Source organism: Chenopodium quinoa, unplaced genomic scaffold (assembly GCF_001683475.1).
Source record: "Chenopodium quinoa cultivar QQ74 unplaced genomic scaffold, ASM168347v1, whole genome shotgun sequence".
Lineage (NCBI taxonomy): Eukaryota > Viridiplantae > Streptophyta > Magnoliopsida > Caryophyllales > Amaranthaceae > Chenopodium > Chenopodium quinoa.
This window is the reverse complement of record NW_018743331.1, coordinates 9,961,990-9,975,455: the sequence shown is the minus strand read 5'-3', so window position 1 is coordinate 9,975,455 and position 13,466 is coordinate 9,961,990. Positions and strand designations below refer to the sequence as shown.

Sequence of the window (13,466 nt, the reverse complement as noted above, 5' to 3'; positions counted from 1 at the left end):
ACTTGCTCTTTTCTTGTAATCTCAAGCATTAGTCACCTATAACTAAGTGATAATGACATGTTGTAAGTAGTTATGAGTTCAATAGACAACAAATATAGAAAATAGGCATCATAGTAGCCAAAATGGCCTTACTTGAGCCATTTTGGTTGAAATTGCGTCCCAAAACCTCTTACTTGCTCTTTTCTTGTAATATCAAGCATTAGCCACCTATAACTAAGTGATAATGACATGTTTTAAGTAGTTATGAGTTCAATAGACAACAAATATATAAAATAGGCATCATAGTAGCCAAAATGGCCTTACTTGAGCCATTTTGGTTGAAATTGCGTCCCAAAACCTCTTACTTGCTCTTTTCTTGTAATATCAAGCATTAGCCACCTATAACTAAGTGATAATGACATGTTTTAAGTAGTTATGAGTTCAATAGACAACAAATATATAAAATAGGCATCATAGTAGCCAAAATGGCCTTACTTGAGCCATTTTGGTTGAAATTGCGTCCCAAAACCTCTTACTTGCTCTTTTCTTGTAATCGCAAGCATTAGTCACCTATAACTAAGTGATAATGAAATGTTTTAAGTAGTTATGAGTTCAATAGACAACAAATATAGAAAATAGGCATCATAGTAGCCAAAATGGCCTTACTTGAGCCATTTTGGTTGAAATTGCGTCCCACAACCTCTTACTTGCTCTTTTCTTGTAATCTCAAGAATTAGTCACCTATAACTAAGTGATAATGACATGTTTTAAGTAGTTATGAGTTCAATAGACAACAAATATAGAAAATAGGCATCATAGTAGCCAAAATGGCCTTACTTGAGCCATTTTGGTTGAAATTGCGTCCCAAAACCTCTTACTTGCTCTTTTCTTGTAATCTCAAGCATTAGCCACCTATAACTAAGTGATAATGACATGTTTTAATTAGTTATGAGTTCAATAGACAACAAATATAGAAAATAGGCATCATAGTAGCCAAAATGGCCTTACTTGAGCCATTTTGGTTGAAATTGCGTCCCAAAACCTCTTACTTGCTCTTTTCTTGTAATCTCAAGCATTAGCCACCTATAACTAAGTGATTATGACATGTTTTAACTAGTTATGAGTTCAATAGACAACAAATATAGAAAATAGGCATCATAGTAGCCAAAATGGCCTTACTTGAGCCATTTTGGTTGAAATTGCGTCCCAAAACCTCTTACTTGCTCTTTTCTTGTAATCTCAAGCATTAGTCACCTATAACTAACCCCAATTATTATTATTTCACTTCTACTAACTCATGTTTTGTGTATTATAAGTTTTGCAAGGGGCATACGGGACTTCCGTACACGAGCGAGGAACTCCATGTAATTCGGGAGATGTTGGCGACCTACATCACATTTAATTTGTAAATATCGTCATACATTTTTGTACTATATCATCTCTTCATCAATCCTAGCCTTAGCTTATTAATTATGTACTATACATGAAACATTTTTCTAATTTATTCTATCATCTCTTGGTATTGTTATTATTAATTATTTATGTTTTGTTATTAATGTTACTAATTATTGTTACTGTTATCATATATAATCATAATAATTATTATTATTATTATTATTATTAATATAATAATAATAATTATTATTATTAATATAATAATAATAATTATTATTATTATAATATTGCAGCCACAAAAAAAAAAAAAAAAAAAAAAAAAAAAAAACCAGGTCAATATTAGTGCAGCCAAAAAAAAAAAAAACAAAAACCAGGTCAATATTATTAGTGCAGCCAAAAAAAAAAAAAAAAACAATACAGGTAATTGGCAACGATTAACCGTTGCCATTGTTTTAAAATTAAAAAAAAAAAAAAGCGCGCCATTGGCTTTGGCAACGGTTAACCGTTGCTAATTCAAGCAATTGGCAACGGTTAACCGTTGCCAATTACTTTTAAAAACAAAAAAAAAAAAATGCAGCATGTTGAATGGCAACGGTTAACCGTTGCCAATTGCTTGAGTTGGCAACGGTTTTGAACCGTTGCCAATTTTTTTGGGATTTGGCAACCCTCAAATACTCAACGGTTCAAAACCGTTGCCTTTGGGGGGGTTTGAACCGTTGCCAATTTGTTGGTTTCGTGTAGTGCACCCACAATAAAAAAAAACTGTTGCCTAAGGCCACCCAAATTAAAATTTTTGTTTTCAAACACCACCTGACTCATCTTTCCGGCATTGACTCCAAAACTCCGGCTTTGACTTGACCTATGTGACTTGCACGTGCCATTTGATGACCCCCTCCCCCCTTCTTTGGCTGGGTTTGGGTGGTTTCGAAGAGGGTGGGTTTTTTTTCCAGGATGATTTTGGGTGGTTTCGGTGGGGAAGGGTGGTTTTGGTTGTGGGTGGGTTTTTTTCCTTAGTGGTTTGGGTGGTTTCGGTGGGGAAGGATGGTGGTTGTGTGGTGATGAGTGTCTGGGCAATGTTTCCGGTGGCTATGCGATGGTTCTGGTGGCGGTTGGGAGGTGGTGTAAATGTCTGCCCGTTGTTTTTGATGGCCGGGTCGTAGTCAACGCCGAAGTTTTGGAGTCAATGCCGAAAAGATGAGTTAGGTGGTGTTTGACAACAAAATTTTTAATTTGGGTTGTCCTAGGCAACATTTTTTATTGTGGGTGGTTTTAGACAAAATTTCCAAAATTTATTAAACCTTCTATGACTAGGGTCAATAACAGGTTGTGTTGGGTTATAACCATTTTCAAGTTCTAATTGGGTCGGGTACTAGTTCGGGTTCGAATTGTTGTCGGGTTGGATTATATCGGTTGACGGTTACTATTAAGTCGGGTAGTGTAGGTTCGGGTTCAGGTCATAAATTATTGGATCAAATCAGTTGTCGGTGAACATCAGGTCGGGTAGGTCACTAGTTTCACCCCATTGTTCGGGTACAGGTCAAGTTCAGATCATTGCTGGTTCAGGTCGGGTTCTCAGATCAGGTCAATTTTTAATAGCTCTAGACGTACCCATGTATTCATATTGGAAAGGCATTATAAGCCTAAATGACATGAATAAAATAAATAACCTTGATTTTGTTATTCACAATTTTAATATATGGACGTTTAGCCGACTCATTTCTAGGAAGAAAGAAGATCTTTATACTAGCATGCATGCTAACAACCATTGTTGAACTCATTACCTCCTTCGGACTTACGCCGTCCTTTGTTTCTTCAATGGCTTAACTCGGTTTGGGATTGGAATATGTTGTTTAGTCCTTGCAACCGAAGTTGTAGGTCAGAAATGGCGAGGTCAAGTAGGTCAATACGGTTTTTTCATCTGCACTTTAGGGTTTCTTTCCCTTCCTCTTATAGCATTTTGCACAAAAGCTTCTTAAAGATATCTCTATCGAGTTTTATCTTGTGCCGTCGTTTTATATTGCATTATTATACTCCCTTTTGTTTTTGAATCACCTCGATGGCTTCTAATACGAGGGAGGAAAACGGAAGCTCACTCAATTTTGATGAAGCTAGCTACTCGAAATGGGAGAACTCTTCCTGCAAACATTCAACTAACAGACCAAAAGTTTTCCAAAAAATGATCGTAGCAAAAATTTGAGCTTATGGCAGTGTAAATGGGCACGAGTAAGGATTTTGAAGGCAATGATGACAGGTTTCGGGGTTGCATTTGTGTATTTTCAATTGAACGTCGAAAACTTGTATTTTTCCAAGTATATGAGTGTTGTTATCAATGCGTTATTGGAATTCCTGTTGTCTTTGTAGGGTGCTTTCTTTTTAGTTTTGTTAATCGCTGCCTTCTGCTTTCTCTTTCGTGTTTTCTTGCTGGGGGCTCATGGCTTCCTTTGCATCATTTTCACCAATGGTAGGACTTAATTTAATGTAATCTGCTAAATATATCTTTCTTATAGATTATTAGCACATTACTTTCCTAAATTGCTTAAGTACTTGTTTTAAGTGGAGATGCTATGGTCTAAGGAAACCTTTTAACTACACTAAAAAAATTTGTCAAAATGAAACTATACTGAAATATATGTTAACTTGTTGCTAACTAAACTATTATGGAATATGTATACCTTGAAAATTACTTCTTGAATAAGTAAACTTAATATTTTTGTATTGTATCATAAGTTGATTTTTTCATAGAACGTGTCACATTAATAATTGAACTTGACATACATGGGAATATGATAACTAATTTGAAACAAAGGTAGTATTTTGATGTACATACAGAGACACATATATCGTGTTATATGATCAAGTCATCAAGTGTTTTGTAATTTTGGTAGGTAATGGAGGCACTATAGGGAATTGGATACAACTCAAAATTGAAAGTTTTGGACTGATGGCAGCTTCTCTTGCTTTTGACATGACGTTTGTGTACAACGTTGAGCTATTTTTGACAAATGTGAGGAACTTGCCGTTTCATTGATGCTTCAATCGTTGGTTCTAGGGGGTGTGGTGGCGCCTTTGGTGGTGGTTCTTGGGAGATTAAGCTCTATGTTTTCATTTATAGTGATTGGGGGATTATCTATTTTAAGTGGGTTAGTGAGCTTCTAGAAACAAAAATTACTCCACTTTTTAAAACTTTGGAGCAACAAGAAGAGAAAGAAAAGTTAGGTAGATATGAAATAGCAAGTTCATGAGATAAACCTAAATGAGTTATACTATATACAAGTATCAAGGTATAGTAGTTTTTAATGTTTTCAATATCATTTCAATGTACTAGTTTGCATCTTTAATCATGTACGAAATATATATTTTTGAATAGGAGTTATTACTCAAATAAACAAGTGAAATTAGTTACTTTTAATTTCTTGATAATACTTGTATATAAGGAATTTGAGTTACTTTAATGGACAAAGTATGGTTACTCATCATATAAAATAGGGTTACATACTCTTATGTTTATACAAATAAATAAAGGAAAATTCCAATGGTAATCCCCTACTTAATTTTTTAGTCTCTCAACGGTAATCCCCAATTTTCTTATATTATCAAAAATAACCCCTAATTTCTAATTAGCCATTAAACATGACATTACTAAGTTAAAAAGGGTTAAATCCATGTTAAATGGGGATTTTCTGTTAAATGATTCTAACCTAGGTTAGCTAGCATACTAAGCTAAATCTGTATAAACGTCAAAATAATAGCATGTCATGTTTATTGATTGATTAGAAATTAGGGGTTATTTTTTATAATATGAAAAATTGGGGATTGCCGTTGAGAAACTAAAAAAGTAGGGGATTACCATGGGAAATTTCCCATTATAATATTATGAAATAAATTCAATTTTGATTGCCTAGTTTATTTAATTATTCAAAAGAACCATTCAAAAAAATATTTATTTCAAAATAAAAAATGTGAAGTATAAAAATAGAAGAGACTCGTACTGGTACTTTGTGGATAGATTAATAAGATTATGCACCACTTGCCTAATAGTCTAATGATGACTCAATAATTAGAGAACATCAGAACAATAATGTATTTGCAAAAAGTAACTCGACCTACCTTTTGTCTTCCAAAACTTAACAATTAGAAAAGCATTTGCTTATATATTTATTTACGAGTACTCTATAATCAGTTGTTTTTATTTATTTATTTTTAACTCTCATCAATCACCATAGGATGTCTATCTTTTAGAGTTATCAACATTCCAAAACTGGAATAATAGTACGGAATCATAGAAAACTAAAATGGTAACAGATTAGCATTATTAGTTGTTTTCTTTTCTTTTTTTTTTTTTTTTTTTTTTTTTTTTTTTTTGGTAAGTAAGTAGCTTTTATTACCAAAGAAAAGAGGGCAAGCCCTCCCCCAAACTACAAAGAGCCAAAACAAGCCAAACAAACACCAAGACAAAAAAATAGGCTAAACAGCCCACCTATACTAGCTTATCAACCCACAACTAAGTTGATGAAGCCATTTACAATGAACTCTCTTCCAAGAACTATTAACAAAACTCCTAGCTCTATTAACTATCTCAAATTGGATAGCTTTACAAATGAACCGAGGATGCACAATGGCTTTATTCCAAAAAGCAAAATTTCTGGCTAGCCACACATGATAGATGACAGCAACCAGAGAAGCTAAGGCACACTTCCTCTGAATAGGATCCTTCACCTGACTTTTCCACCTTTTCCAAGTATTATCAATTGAGAAGAGCTGCTCTTGAATTCCTAATCAACTGCTTATGGTCTTGAGACAGGTCCCGCTATAGGAACAACCAAAGAACAAGTGATCCCTGTCCTCCACCTCCTCCCCACACAATAAGCAAACAGGGTCATTACACACCCCAATACTGGTTAGAGTCCTTGTGGTTCTCAACCTGTTCAACACAGCAAGCTAAGCAATAAAAGTGTGCTTAGGAACATTAAAGGGGTTCCAAATCCATCCACACCAATCAACTGATGCCATTTCCCCCTGAAGCTACTTGTAAACCTCAGAGATCTTATATTTGCTACCCAGCCAACTGTTCAGTTCAAAACCAGCCTTCAATTCCTCCTTTACTGCACACAGTCTTTTCCAAGCCCACCCTCCTGATCTCTTTGGTGTATAGCTCCACCAATCCTGATCTTCTATATAGACAGCATGTACCCAACGCACCCAAAGGGAATCCTCCTTCATGGCAATCTTCCAGACATATTTACCCATAGCAGCCTTATTCCAAGTTATGCAGTTCCTGATTCCTAAACCCCCATTCTTCTTTGGCTTACAAATCCAGTCTCAGGCTAGAGGAGGAGTCTTCTTCAGTACAGCATGCCCACCCCAAAGGTAAGCCCTACACAGCTGTGTAATTTTAGCCATCACACCAGCAAGAAAAAGTAAGCACTGAGCCCAATAAGTATGCATACTCAGCAAGACAAAGTTAACAAGGATTGCTCTAGCTGAATATGATAGGTGCCTACTTGACCAACATGAAATTCTGGTGAGAATTTTAATTAGCCCATCAAAACAACATTTTTTTAATTATCTTGCATTGAAAGGAATTCCCAAATATCTAAAGGGAGTCCGACCCACAACAAAACCAAAAGAACCAAGAATCTGATTCTGGACAGCCTCAGGAACATTACCAAAATACGTAGCTGATTTATCAGCATTAGCCTTCAAACCTCTACACTTCTCAAAGGTTTTGAGACCTCTAATCAGTAACTCAACTGATTTTTTATCACCATGGCAGAACAACATTAGGTTATCAGCAAATACCAGGTGATTTAAACCAATGCTTTTGCATCTTGAGTGAAACTTAAAACTGCTCAGCTTACCTATCTTCTTTAGCAGTCTAGTGAGGCACTCCATCACCACCACAAACAGAAGAGGAGAGATGGGGTTCCCTTGCCTTATTCCCCTCTTACCTTGAAAGAAACCATGCATACCTCCATTAAGCATTATAGAGAAAGAAGGAGTACTCACACAGAACATAACCCACTGAATGAATCTCACAGGGAAGCCAAGACCTTCAAGCATACTCTGAATAAATACCCAGTGTACTGAATCATAGGCTTTCCTAAGGTCTATCTTCATAGTACACCTAGGAGCCGTCCTCTTATTGTTATAATCCCTTAGCATATCCTGGCACACCAATACACTATCCAGAATTGATCTTCCACTTATGAAAGCCCCTTGCACCTCATCAATTAAGCCAGACAACACCTCTTTAATCTCTCACACTGCATCTTAGAAATAATCTTGTATAGGACATTGCAACAAGTAATTGGCCTAAATTGACCAACATTTGAAGCATTCTCCACCTTAGGAACCAGAGTAATAAGAGTAGCATTCACCTGTTTCAGCAGCTTACCAGTAGCAAAGAAGTCAAGAACAGCAGTACACACCTCATCACCCACAATATGCTAAGCAACTTTGAAGAATTTACTGGAAAACCCATTAGGCCCTGGGGATTTATCATCATCAATGCTCCAAAGTGCTTTCCTCACATCTTCCCTGCAATAGGCCCTACATAATTGAACTTTCTGTTCTGCATCCAGCACAGGACCCTCAGCAATTACACTCATATGAATCTTCCCTTCAGGAGCAGAATAAGAGCCTAGCATGCCCTTATAAAAATCAACAAAAGCATCAGCAATGGCAATAGGATCCTGAACAATTTCACCAGTATCCTTCTGAATGCTATGAATGCTATTCTGAAGCCTTCTCCTCCTGATGCAAGCATGAAAGAAAGCTGTGTTAATATCTCCCTCCTTTAACCATATAGCCTTAGCCTTTTGCTTAAGAAATTTTAATTTCCTAGAATGAGCAAGGTTGAACTGTTTTCTAGCTTCAATTTCTTGAGCAGTCAAGGAATCATTTTGAGGGTCAGCATTAAGTTTGACTTGTAACTCAGAAAGAAACAAAGCAGCCTTTGTGTCATCATCTTCCACAGTTGAGGATAACTGATAGTTCAGGTTCTTCAACTCCATCTTCACTGATTTGAGTTTTTGAGTTACCTTAAACATAGTAGTCCCTTGTCTAGTTTGCACCCATGAATCTTCCACAAGTTTACTGAAACCAGCATACTCAGCCCAAACATTGAAGAATTTAAAGGGTTTCCTGCCACTACCAGCATTATCAAGAAAATTTATCATACATGGACAATGGTCCATCAATCCCTTAGGGAGGAAATCAATTCTACATTTCTGGAAACTGCTAATCCAGTCATCATTACCAAGAGCTCTGTCAATCTTAGAATTGACTCTAGAAGCACCTGAAAGGAATGGTGTCCTTCCAACAAGTGTATCCTTCCGATAGAGGGTTCAGAATTATTACAGAGTTAATTCTTCAGTAAGATCAAGTGATCGGAATGCCTAGGTGGAGGCCGCTTTCGATCAGTAATATCAAGGTACAATTGATATTACAGCTTAATCTTAACTGAACCCTTCGGGTCGAACCCAATCAAATCACCGATCCGAGACGACGAATTATTCCGAAAGGATTTAATGAGTCGACAGAGTTTTACGAATACAGACGTCGGATATCGAGCCTAGGGCATCGAGACCGAACGTCGCAAAATCACAAGCGACAAGTACGAGCATAGCCGTAGCTAGGCTAGGCTAACTCATCGCAAGCCCAGGCGCACCATGTGTGTGCTAGGCAAGGCATGATGCCTAGGCGCCATCACAGCCCTAGCATCATGCACTAGGCGCACCATCGCTGGCACTAGGTGCTGGCGTGCGTGCGTGCCTAGCATGGCATCACCATCGCTAGCACCAAGTACTAGCATAGGTGCTTGCCTCGCATCACAGCACGCAAGGCGTGTGCGAGTGCCCAGGCACCATCGCTAGCCTCGCACGACGCACAACACCATCGCAATGCCAAGGGCTTGCGTGCGTGCGTGTGCTTGTGCCTAGGCCTATCGAACCATCGCAGCACGCAGCCTAGACACCATTGCAGGCATGGCACCACGCACAGCACCATTACAATGCCAGGGGCTTGCGTGTGTGTGCGTGTGTGCCTCGCATCCTCACAGCAGTAGCCTCGCACAGCAGCATGCCAGGCAATGCCCTGTGCGTGTGCATGTGCGAATGCCAGTGCGTGCTGGCTAGCAAGCAGCAGCAGCGATGATGCGTGGGGCTGGTGCGTGTGTGCGTGCGATGGAGATGCTGGGCAGCAAGGGAGTGCTTGCTGGCTGGCACGCTAGCTGGCTGCCAGCCTAGCAGCCCATGTGCCGGTTTTGTGTTTGCTTGTGGGGACCAATCAAGGGGCCTTGGGGTGCAAGGCAAATGGTCCCCCCCACCTAACCTTGGGCACTACTCCTTTGCACATGATCATGCCACTTGTCGCAATATGATTTAATTGATTATTTATTTAATTTGGAAATTAAATAAATCATTGATTTTTCAACTCTCCCACATTGGTAGGAGATTGAAAACCAAGGACCCATTTCCCTATAAATACCCTTCAAGGGTGTTGGGAAATGTACAACCTTGAGTGGAATTAAAAAGGCAACTCTTGTAATTAGAGTAAACCTTCGATTCGTAAAACTCATAGTTTTGTTTGTCCGGGTCTTGACTAACCTTCAAGACTTGGGACGCTCGGGTCGGGTCGAGGGTACGATCCGTCGGAGATCTCGTAGTTTCGGGATTTGAAGTAAGAGCTCTTCGGGAGCGAAGCACGCAACAAAGGTATAATTCTTGTTCTTACTCTTGCTTAATTATGTTTATTATACTTGTTAATTGCTTTAATTAAGGGGCGAGTCTTGGGGGGTTTCCTTCCGCGTAGTGTCGGGTCACTACAAAACCCTACAGCACCCTCCTGTTTATTATTCCAAGTATAAAATTGCCCTCTACTTCTGAGATCTCTCAATTGGCTCTATTTGATACACAGTCTAAAGCTCTCAACCTCAGATAAGGTCACAACAGACCCAATTCTGTCATTCAAATTGAGCACATTGTTAAAATCTCCACCTACAATCCATGCACCCTTCACACTCTGACTTATGTTAACAAGCTGAGCCCATAACCAATCTCTTCTACTGCCTTCATTAAAACCATACACCACTGTGTACCAGAACTGCATTCCAGAAGGTTTATGTTGCACTTTTAAATGAATAAACTGACTATCTACAACCTCAATCCCAATACAGAAAACTGCAGGACTCCAAATAACACACACCCTACCACCCTTATGTTGAGAATGATTAGAGGTAACAGACCAATCATCACCAAATTTAGCAAAGACTGAGCCAAAGTTAGCAGCCTTCACCTTAGTCTCTAGGAGCCTAAATAAGCTAATATTATGATGTCTAAGAAACCATAGAACATCACAAATTTTTGTAGCTTTATTCAGGCCCCTCACATTCAAAAAACCAAAATTATCCATGAGAGGTTTTGGTGTAACCACCACCCCCCACACTTCCATACAAAACCCTTCCCATCTTCACTTACTCCCAACATTCTTCTTTTCCTTTTGCCTTCTGTTTCCTCATCTTCTTAGCCTCTTCTTCTAGTTCGTGAATGGATTGCACATGTTCCACTATATCAGCCAAAGGAGAAAATCTCCCCCCCCCCCTGAGAACCCAGGTCTGTGACAAAATTTCTAGGAAAATCAGTATGTTGTTCAGGTTGCTCAGGTTGCTGAACAGGTTGCAGTTCTGTCTGTTTGCCAGCCTTCACAACTGGTCTCCACACCTTCTTAGGCGCTTGAGTATATTGTTCTTCCCTAGATTAAGCCTTAGCGTTAGCCAGCCTAGGGTTAGGGCATTGGCTAGCAGTGTTCCCCCTACCTTTACAAGCTGGGTAGGTCACTGGTTTCCATTCATAGCTCACAGCCTGATGAATCAAACATCCCTTCTCATCTTTAAAAGTGATCTCTTCTACCAACTCACCATCAATTGTAACCTCAATCAAGAGTCACTACAACAAAATAAAGCAAAGATAACATTGAAAAACCATTGCCTAATATGAAAAAAGTGTTGCCTTATAGCTAAGGCAACACATATGAGGCGTAGTTTATGCCCCTGTTGTCTATTCATAAGGCAACACACTTTAGTTCAAAAGCAACAATTTTAAAAGCCAAGGTATAATGATACTTAAGGCAACATTTTTATAAAGGCAACAAATGAAAATTGTTGCCACCTAAGGAGACAATTTGAAATTGTAACCTTATATCATATTATGCAACAACCTTTCAGTTGATGTATTAGCTAGTAATAATACAAAAGTGTTGCCAAATATCTTAAGGCAACACCATTAAAGCGATTATATATAAAAATATAATTAAATGAGCAAAGATGATTAAACATGTGAACTCAACAATACACAATAATCAGTTTAATAGGAAGCTGAACATCAATGTAGAAGAAACTTGATTTTATAACAAAATTCATATCAACTCATTAAAATCCAAAAAATAATATCCAATAAAATTTTACTACAAAATACTCATAAAAATACTAAATAACTTGTAATTCACAATCTAAGCTAGTACATTTCTAATAACACTTAATGTATATTTGTTTATATCTAATTCTGTACATGGGGGAAGGAATGTAACCCTCAAAGAGATGCTAGTAGATCAACTCTTCGTTTTTGTCTTTAATATATATCTTCTTCCATGTACTTGTACGCCCTGTATTACTGATCAAATAACAAAGTTAGAATAATAATTTTTCAAAAACTAAGAAAAATAATTGAAATTCTAAGCAAAGATATAGAAAAAAACGTTTGACTAATATGGCAAGCAAAACATACAAATATCAAGATTCATAAAGCAATTTTTACATTCATCCAAGACCAAAGGAAGGAAATAGACGAACACTAGTTAGTAATGTAATACATCAAATATTCACCATGCATAGATTAGGAAAATAAAGAGTAAATAATACTCCCTCCAATTATATTTGCTCTTCCACTCCAGAGACAAAAAAAAAGTCAAAATGGAAAGAACAATAAAAAAGATTGGAGGGATAGTGAGATAAAATACATAATGAAACAATAGACAAAATAGAAATTATTTGTCACATGTTTAATGGTATAGCCAAACAATTAATCTTATAACTTACCTTATTAAAGTTGTAGTAAAAGATAAACTTCCAACTAAGTTTACTGGACATGAGAGGCAAAGTAGAGTGGAGAAATTGGCCGGTGGAAAATAATCTATGTACATTGTACATTATGATCTTTGAGACACTTTCACAAACTAAGATAAACCTTAGTAAAGAAGACAGGGAAATCAAAGTCTATCACACTATGATTACCCTATGAAATACGATCAATTTATTGTCTAGAGTACATTGTTACATGTTAGAAATAGATATCCTTTAGAACTTGAAAGTGCACCCTTTTAAAAATAGTAGTGATGTGCAGCCTTACATGTATATTAATACATTCTTGATACAAAGAAGTAAGATAGTTGTATGACTTGTATCTAGAATTATCTAGGAAATCATTCTTGTGGGTAGCTCGAAAGACGACAAGATTTTGATTGTTGCTCCTAATTATTATATAAAGTGAGTTATTTTGTTGATCCTAATTAATTTACCCACCCTTTACTTACCATATTCATAATCAAACCATCAAAGCAGCCTATTAATTCCATCATCACATCCAGTCACATACTGACAGCAGCTATAGCTACAAGAACCATCAAATGGCAAAACACACACGCACAACCCCCCTAAAAAAGGAAAGAAATCAAAACAATGAAAACAAAGTAACTCATTAGCTCTATATATATAAAATCACTAATTACATATTACATTCCATCCACTCTGACCTCTTTCTATAAATATCAACAGCTACAAGATCAACAGCTAGAAGATTTTTAACTATAAGTAATAATATTTAGTTCAATTTTATAAGTAGACAACTTAAAATAAACGCAGCAATAAAAAAATGTTCACATCTTAGGCTATACAATAGTGATCTACTCTTTAGAAGACTATTTGGTACTAGAATACTACCATATTGCTAAGGCTACTAACTTCAATCTTTAATTGACACACTCATCTATTTTTGTCGATTGACTTTCATTTTCAAAATAAATCATAACTAGTTATAGTG

General features: G+C 37.1%; 1 pseudogene; it reads left to right on the top strand.

Annotated features, from left to right (window-relative positions):
• Positions 1 to 3,069: 3,069 nt before the first annotated feature.
• On the top strand, positions 3,070 to 4,631 carry LOC110737627 (annotated as a pseudogene).
• The last annotated feature ends 8,835 nt before the right edge of the window (positions 4,632 to 13,466 follow it).